Source organism: Rhagoletis pomonella, unplaced genomic scaffold, assembly GCF_013731165.1.
Source record: "Rhagoletis pomonella isolate Grant_MI unplaced genomic scaffold, Rhpom_1.0 Rhpom_scaffold_00004, whole genome shotgun sequence".
Classification (NCBI taxonomy): domain Eukaryota; kingdom Metazoa; phylum Arthropoda; class Insecta; order Diptera; family Tephritidae; genus Rhagoletis; species Rhagoletis pomonella.
The window spans coordinates 8,879,062-8,886,336 of NW_023458558.1; the positions used below are offsets into that span (position 1 = coordinate 8,879,062).

Consider the following 7,275-nt stretch of genomic DNA (forward strand, 5'->3'; position numbering starts at 1 on the left):
AAATTTCTGCACGAACACAAATTTGCAGGAATTTGCAAGCTTCCCTGCCAGCTGGTGTCAACGGTTGCATTTCAAACATAAATAATTTTCATAGAATTCTTTCAGATAGACAAAACCAGAATATACATTTCAATTTCTTTATCGTACTAGATAATGTAGAAATGCCAACATATTCCAGGTCCTTCTCTAACTGGTCTTTTTATCCTGTGCTACCACCAGCGGGTGCAGCGTTTCTCGTAGATTTACAAAAATTGTATTTTTGGTTAATTTTTCATGTGAATTTTTTTTTCAATAAGATTTTCTTTTTTTAATTTTTTTCCGTAGCTCTGACGTTATTAACGCCCAATGTCCGGACTCTGTACTTTGATACTGATTTGAGCCTTTATTACACCCTTGATTATAGTTTTGTCATGATTTTAATCGCAACTTTCCTCCCAATTGAAGAGTCTATTTTGAAATTTTTTAAAAAACTAAATAATGATAAAATAAACTCAGAATATTCAGCTAATATCGCCCGGTTGTCGAAAGTCGAAAGTCGATATCTTATTTTCATACATTTTTTAATTTTGCTTCCCAGCAATATTGACCAGTTGATGGAGTGTTCTGCAGAAAGTTTCTACAGGAGTTTAAAGGGCATTTTTGGGTCGGCCATGGATGTATGAAAAACAGCTTCTCATAAAAATACAATCTCCGTTCGGAGTCGGCGTAAAACTGTAGGTCCCAACCCCCTTTGTGTGACAACATCAAAGCGCACGCCACAAATCGGAGGAGAAACTCGGCCAAAACACCAACAAATGTGTAAGCGCCAATATATTATTATAATGGATGTATGTATTAGATTTACATATTCACCTAGAATGCTGTATAAATGCAAAATTGTTTCAAACAAAATGTTATTTTGTTAGGGTATTCACAAAATCTAAGCAAATTACCTGTAAAATGAGGTGAACCGGGTTGATTTTAACTGGCCTCTGGTTGACCAAACTTGATGCAAAAATTTTGGGAAAATATATAAAATATTTCTAATGCAAACAATTACAGTCATTTTACAACGCTTTTTTTGAACTTGTTTCCATAATTTATGCGAATTTTGTGAGTAAACTTTTATGTTTAGTGATTTATTTAACGACTTAAAATGAAGCCTGATTGATCTCAATGTGTTATTTCGCAACAAAAAGATATTTAATTAAGCAATTGTTTTGCTGAAAATTTAGGAACCAATACAAAACAAAAAAAAAGCAAATATATTTAAGTAAATTATAAATAAAAGAAAAACATCGGGATCAATAACCAGTATGGACGTAACGGGCAAATAAAATATGCTAATGGTTTTATTTTTGAAGATTTATTACCAAACACTTTGCCGCTAATGACTCAAGATGCTGATTTATTAGTATCTATCGGTTGATCCATTGAGAAAGCCTTAAAACGTTGTCACGTCAACAGACTTGTCCCAACTAAAATAGCTGATAATTCCATAAGTTTCAAGGCCATTCATTAATATGCATGTATTTATGTACTCAAAAACACACTACTTGGACATTTAAATGCACACTAGGGTGGTCCAAAAAGAGTAAAATCGGAATTTTAATGTTCTCACCCCCTATGATTGTTCTACGTCGAAAAAGTATATCCCAATTTTTTATTTAAAAATCAAAAAATATTTAGAGGTCGCTCAAAGCACTCAAAGTTTTCTATGTATATTATATGGGAAGAAACAACTTTTCGTAGAAATGGTATGGAATTCTTCAACATCAATATTTTTCGATCGAAAAATTCTGGTTCTCTTCAGGAGACTTCCAATAATAATACCCGATTATTTATTTAACCATTTTTTCATAGTAACTACAATTTATACGTCCACCCAAAATCCCCAAAACCCCAAAAAATGCAATGGGGACACCAATAAAAAATCGTTAATATTAACGATAACGGTGACTTCATTTTTGTTCATGCATTTTTGGACCACCCTAATGCACACACACACACACACACACACACACACATTCATGAGGATAATGAATAGAGGAGCTATTCTATGCAAATGGCTAGATATAAGTAATAAAAATCTAGAATAGGTAACTTGAAATTAAAAACAAAACTTGTGCAAGACTTCTTAAATTGTAGCGTTCTTCGGTTCTGTCGAAAACAATAAGTAGCACAGTAGTGTCAAGTATGCTTGTGTGTCGCTATGTCAACCACACAGTTTTATGCGGCCGACAATTTCTTCTTGGCATAAATTAGCACATGGTATGTTTGTACTCGTATAAATGTATGTATGTATATGTACATATGTCTAAACCTGGAGGGCTGAGTAACAGCGTAGAAATTAAAAAAAAATGTATATATTAAATGCATAGTAATCAAACATGAATATACTAGGGAAGTTAATTTTTCAGCCTTTTCCGATCCCGGAAATTTCGGGTTGTCGTTATCACAATCCTGGGATCCCGGGATTTAGATATTCATTACTTTTCAATAACCTAAATCGAAAAAATTGCTCCTATATTAATTGAGAAGCTCTCCTACCATAAAATAGATAATCTATTTTTTATTTAAAGGGGCTTTTAAGCTGATAATGATAGAAGGATGAAATTCGAGGATGTTATCGAGTTTATAAGAGTCCTCAACATATAATTTAAAAAAAAAAATATTGCGATATGTCAAGGATAAAATTTTAAAAGGAAATTTTCAATACTTACCAGTCCTTCTGCACAAAAACTTGAATATATTTAAATTCTGCAGGATTTCCTCTTTAATTTGATACCAATACTTCTTCCATAAGCACACGTTTCTCACTTTTCTGAATTTTTTAAACCATTTTTGAATTACTGACGTCGAAGCAGTGTTGCCAAGTTTTGAATTTGGAAAAGCACTAAAACCCAAGAAAAATCGCTTTTTCTCGAAAAAAGCACCAAATTTTTATCAGAGTATTTAATCGACTTTACATGCATAAACATTTTTTTGTAGCGATGCTGATTCAAATTAATAAAAATCAATGTTTCTTGCTCGACGGTCGACCTTTTTCTGTTTTCCATAAATTCAAATATTTTCGTACAAGTGACGATAACATTCTTGTTCTTGCTTTCTAATTTGCATCTGAGTCCAGCGTTGCTGCTTCGCTTAGATTCAAGAAAAATTTATAACGTTTTTCTTGACTGTTTATATATTACATTTTCCTTCGTTTTGCATAATTTTTTCTACAATTCCTTGTCAAACGAAAGCAAAACCAAAAAATGAAGTTTCATGAACTATTTGGTAGTTGAAATCTACACTGCAGTATCTTATGATCTCGTGAACTAAAGGAACATAAAGAACTTTTCTTTCTGACTGCTGGACACCTGGAACATAGCGAAATTTGATTTCCAAAAAAAGCAAACAAGCACCAAACTAAAAAATATTCGCGTTCAAGTTGGCAACAGTGCATCGGAGTGAAAAACTAACAACGTAATTGTACTATATTTGGCCCATGGTTTCGCGAATATATTGATATTTGTGTTTAAAATTTACTATCGCGCGGTGTTATATGTATTAGGAGCTAGACATTTATAAAAAAAGCAATAATTAAGTGCACATATTATTGCCAGCAGTGCAAATTACAAATCCCGAAAATCTCTGGGTTTTGGTTATTTGCCAAGAATCCCGGGATTGCCGGGACCTCAAAACGGCCGGGAACCCGCATCCCGGGATTAATATTCCTAACATATACATACATACATACATACATACATACTAGAGGTTTACGCCGATAGATATTGCGAAGGCGGCGTCATCAGCGCCTCAAATAGCGCCAGCGCATCTGGCCATTAGCCACATACCAAAGAACGTAGGAAACCAATTAATGTTAAATTGTAACGCAACTTTACGAAAAATATTATTAAAAAGACGCCTAATAGATATTTGGAATCGGTGCATATGCTTGTTTATTGAAGTACTTTAATATAAAAAAATAGTCGATTAACCAATCAGCTAATAAGACATTAAATCGAATAACCCCACGGCCATAATTGTGTTTTAAAATAGTCACTACGATAAACACTTCACTTTTCCTCCCAAACCACTCCGAAACACTTCACTCGAAAATTAGCAAATGACAGCACTGCTACCAAATATCCGTGGTCATAAGCAATAACCGCCTAAGTCGACTTAAGAAGGAATTTAGTTATATATGCGATTGTATTCTGCAACTACTATTCCATGTGTTCCATATTCGCCAGCTAGGCTATTTGAAAAATTATAGACGAAAATATATTTATTTCCCCATAAGGTTAACATTACAATCAAAAGTTCGTAAACTTATATACTTAATTTTTTATGAGAAATCGGTTACTCGGTTACGAGGCATTTACGTGTTTCCAAGGTGTGAAATATTTTTTTACTTTCTTTAAAGAAAAAAAGAAGACACCTATTTTTTTATTTCGTCATTATATTCGAAAATATCGAGAAAAATTTCGGAAATTTCGAACTCACAAAGAATTATGTTTTTAAAATATTTTGCAGTTAATATACTATATTTCGGAGAAAATCATTTAAACAATCAAAGTGAGTGTAATTACGTCGGCTTTTTATTAGAATGCAATTTTTTATATTTTTTTTAGTTTTCTTTTATTAATTATTCAATGTTTAGTATGCAATGTTTAATTTATTAATATTTTCTTTTTTTTTTTGAAATCTTAATAGTGGTCAAACTTTATGGAGAACACAGTAAAAATTTAAAAATGGAAAAACCAAAACCGTATAGTTACGATTTTTTTTCATGCTTGCGTACATAAGGTAGCCCTGTCAATGCATGCGCTGAAACTTTATGTACGCAGGCATGAAAACAACTCGTCACTTCTACAATTTTGGTTTTTCCATTTTCAAATTTGTATACTGTACAACATAGAGTTTGACAACTACATATTTAGATTGCAAAAAAAAAGTCAAATCAGTGTATAATAAAATAAAAAATAAAAATATTTTAAATAGTTATATTTTTTAATGCAAAACATTATTTATTTAAATCTAACTCACATTCTTAATTGTTTCTCTATGACAAACAATTTATTAAAAAAGATACTTCTTTGTGAATTCAAAATTTCAGAATTTCTTTCGATAAAGAATGTAAAAAAAAAAAATATTTCACACCAAAAAAATGTTGAGGTGTAAATATTGTATTGAATGGCCCATAAATAGAGGGACAACGCAGTACACGATTTTCCATTTTATCGTTTCAGTTCGGGTACATTTTTTTACTTTTTAATAACAAGATAACCCACTTATCGTTGTAAAAGATTTGTGCTTTTTGAATAGTTTAGTTAAATAATGTATTTTACTAGTGTATGAAAACTGAAAACTGGCGATTTATTGCGTTTGCAATTGCTCGTACAAAAAAACTATACCTCATAAAGGTTTTCTGTTAATAACTCTAAAATGCTTAACAATACATATTAACCTACCGCCATTAAAATATGATGTACCCCTCCCAAAAATTTTTGGACGTAATTGTACGATATATTCCAGTGTTTGTACAGTGATCGAAAAAATTACAGCCGTACTTGCAACTTGCACTTTGTTCTACTAGAATTCAATGGGTTACAAAACTACATACTCCAAACCTTTCTAAGAAATCTAATTAAAAAGCTGAAAATTTTTACGAAATTTGTAAATTTTTTTTTTTAATATTACAAAAAGTTTGAAACATGGATTTACGCTAATAACAAACAACTAAATAAAATGTTAAAACTTGTGGTGCGGCTATAATTTTTTCGGCCACTGTATATCATGAATATTTTGCCGAACGCGCCGCCGCCGCCGCCGCGCCGATGTTTCCATGACTGGGCGGCGGCGAGTAAAAAAATACAAAGAACGGTGACGGCTACGGCGCGGCTCGTCGGCGTATGTCTCTAATACATACACATTTACATACATATGCGACAGCAAACGGGTCATCTAAATAAGAATTTCTTCAAATGTTCTAATGATACTTTAAAAGCAAAGTTGCTCCACCAGAACAAGAATTTGCGTGTGGAACTTTTTTCTTGCTAAGTAATAAACATAAATTTTTAAAATTGCACATTCGTACAAACATGCTTACGCCCAGATTTTCGGTTATGAACATGGTATGTGTGTATATATGGATCTTATGTGTATATATATATGGATCTTACTATAAACCCAAACTTGCATACATATGTACATACATACATACATACATATGTGACTATGTAACAACAATTGCCGGCCCTGAAGTGCTGCAATGATTGCAACAATTCTATGTAGCTTCGTCTTGCGGCCGTTTCATTATTGGACGCTGCCAATCAGCGTTTGGATTAAAACTACAACTTTTAATTGCTGATGTCATTGTCTAACGCAATTGAGTTATTTATTTTATACTAGTTGCCAGGCGGCCTAGACTAGACGCTTGCATATTTGTACCGTTAAGTTTCCATATGCAGTTACTAAGCGCGTGGCGTCACTGTTGAGCTGTTATATTTCAAACTAGAGATGGGCGCGGTACCCACGGTACTGATTTCAAAATGGCCGGGATTAGGAAAGTTTGTAAAAAGGACAAAACTGCTTTCCCGACACTCCCGATAAAACTCGTAAACTCCGCAAATATGTACAGACATATTTTATTGAGACGAAGCAAAACAAAATAATCGGAAGGTGCCAGATCCTCCATAACTTTTTTATTATTTAATATTAATTTGAAAGACATTTGAATTTCGGGACCCGCGGTACAATTCTAAAACACGTCGAGATGGGCGGATTCGGGAATTAAGAATTTAATATCGGGATCGGTGGGATCGGGATTGAATGTTAAGTCCCGTGCCCATCTCTACTTCAAACCCATTTGATACCAGTTTGGCGGGAGTCCGGTAAGGTATAGTCGCTCGCTGGGCTTAAATTAAGCAGATGTTCGAACGTATTATTCTTATTTAATTGCTTATGCATTTAATGCCATTTCAACTGCACAATAGCAGTTTTGACCATCATTTAAGTATATAATTAGTAATGCAATTGGCTACGGTCGAAATGCAGATGATAGGTAGCATTTGATGAACAAGTAATTAAATTAAAAGAATGCAAAATTATTTCAGTGTCAATGCATTCATGCTTTTATACAATATTTTTTAATAGAAAAAGAAGACAAGACCGTTGAACTGCAAAATCAAATAATTTGACTGTTGTCTCTATGTATTCGAATACAATAAACTCGTCCACATTCTCTTGCTTTTCAGCCTAAAAGCGGATTCATCGTTCTACCCGTAGTTCTGAACTTTTTCTTCTCTC

At 33.0% G+C, this 7,275-nt stretch overlaps 1 protein-coding gene across 1 annotated transcript in view; it reads left to right on the forward strand.

The window, feature by feature from the left end:
- LOC118737951 overlaps positions 1-7,275 on the forward strand; it is a 43,957-nt gene that overhangs the window by 5,372 nt on the left and 31,310 nt on the right. The window lies entirely within an intron of this gene.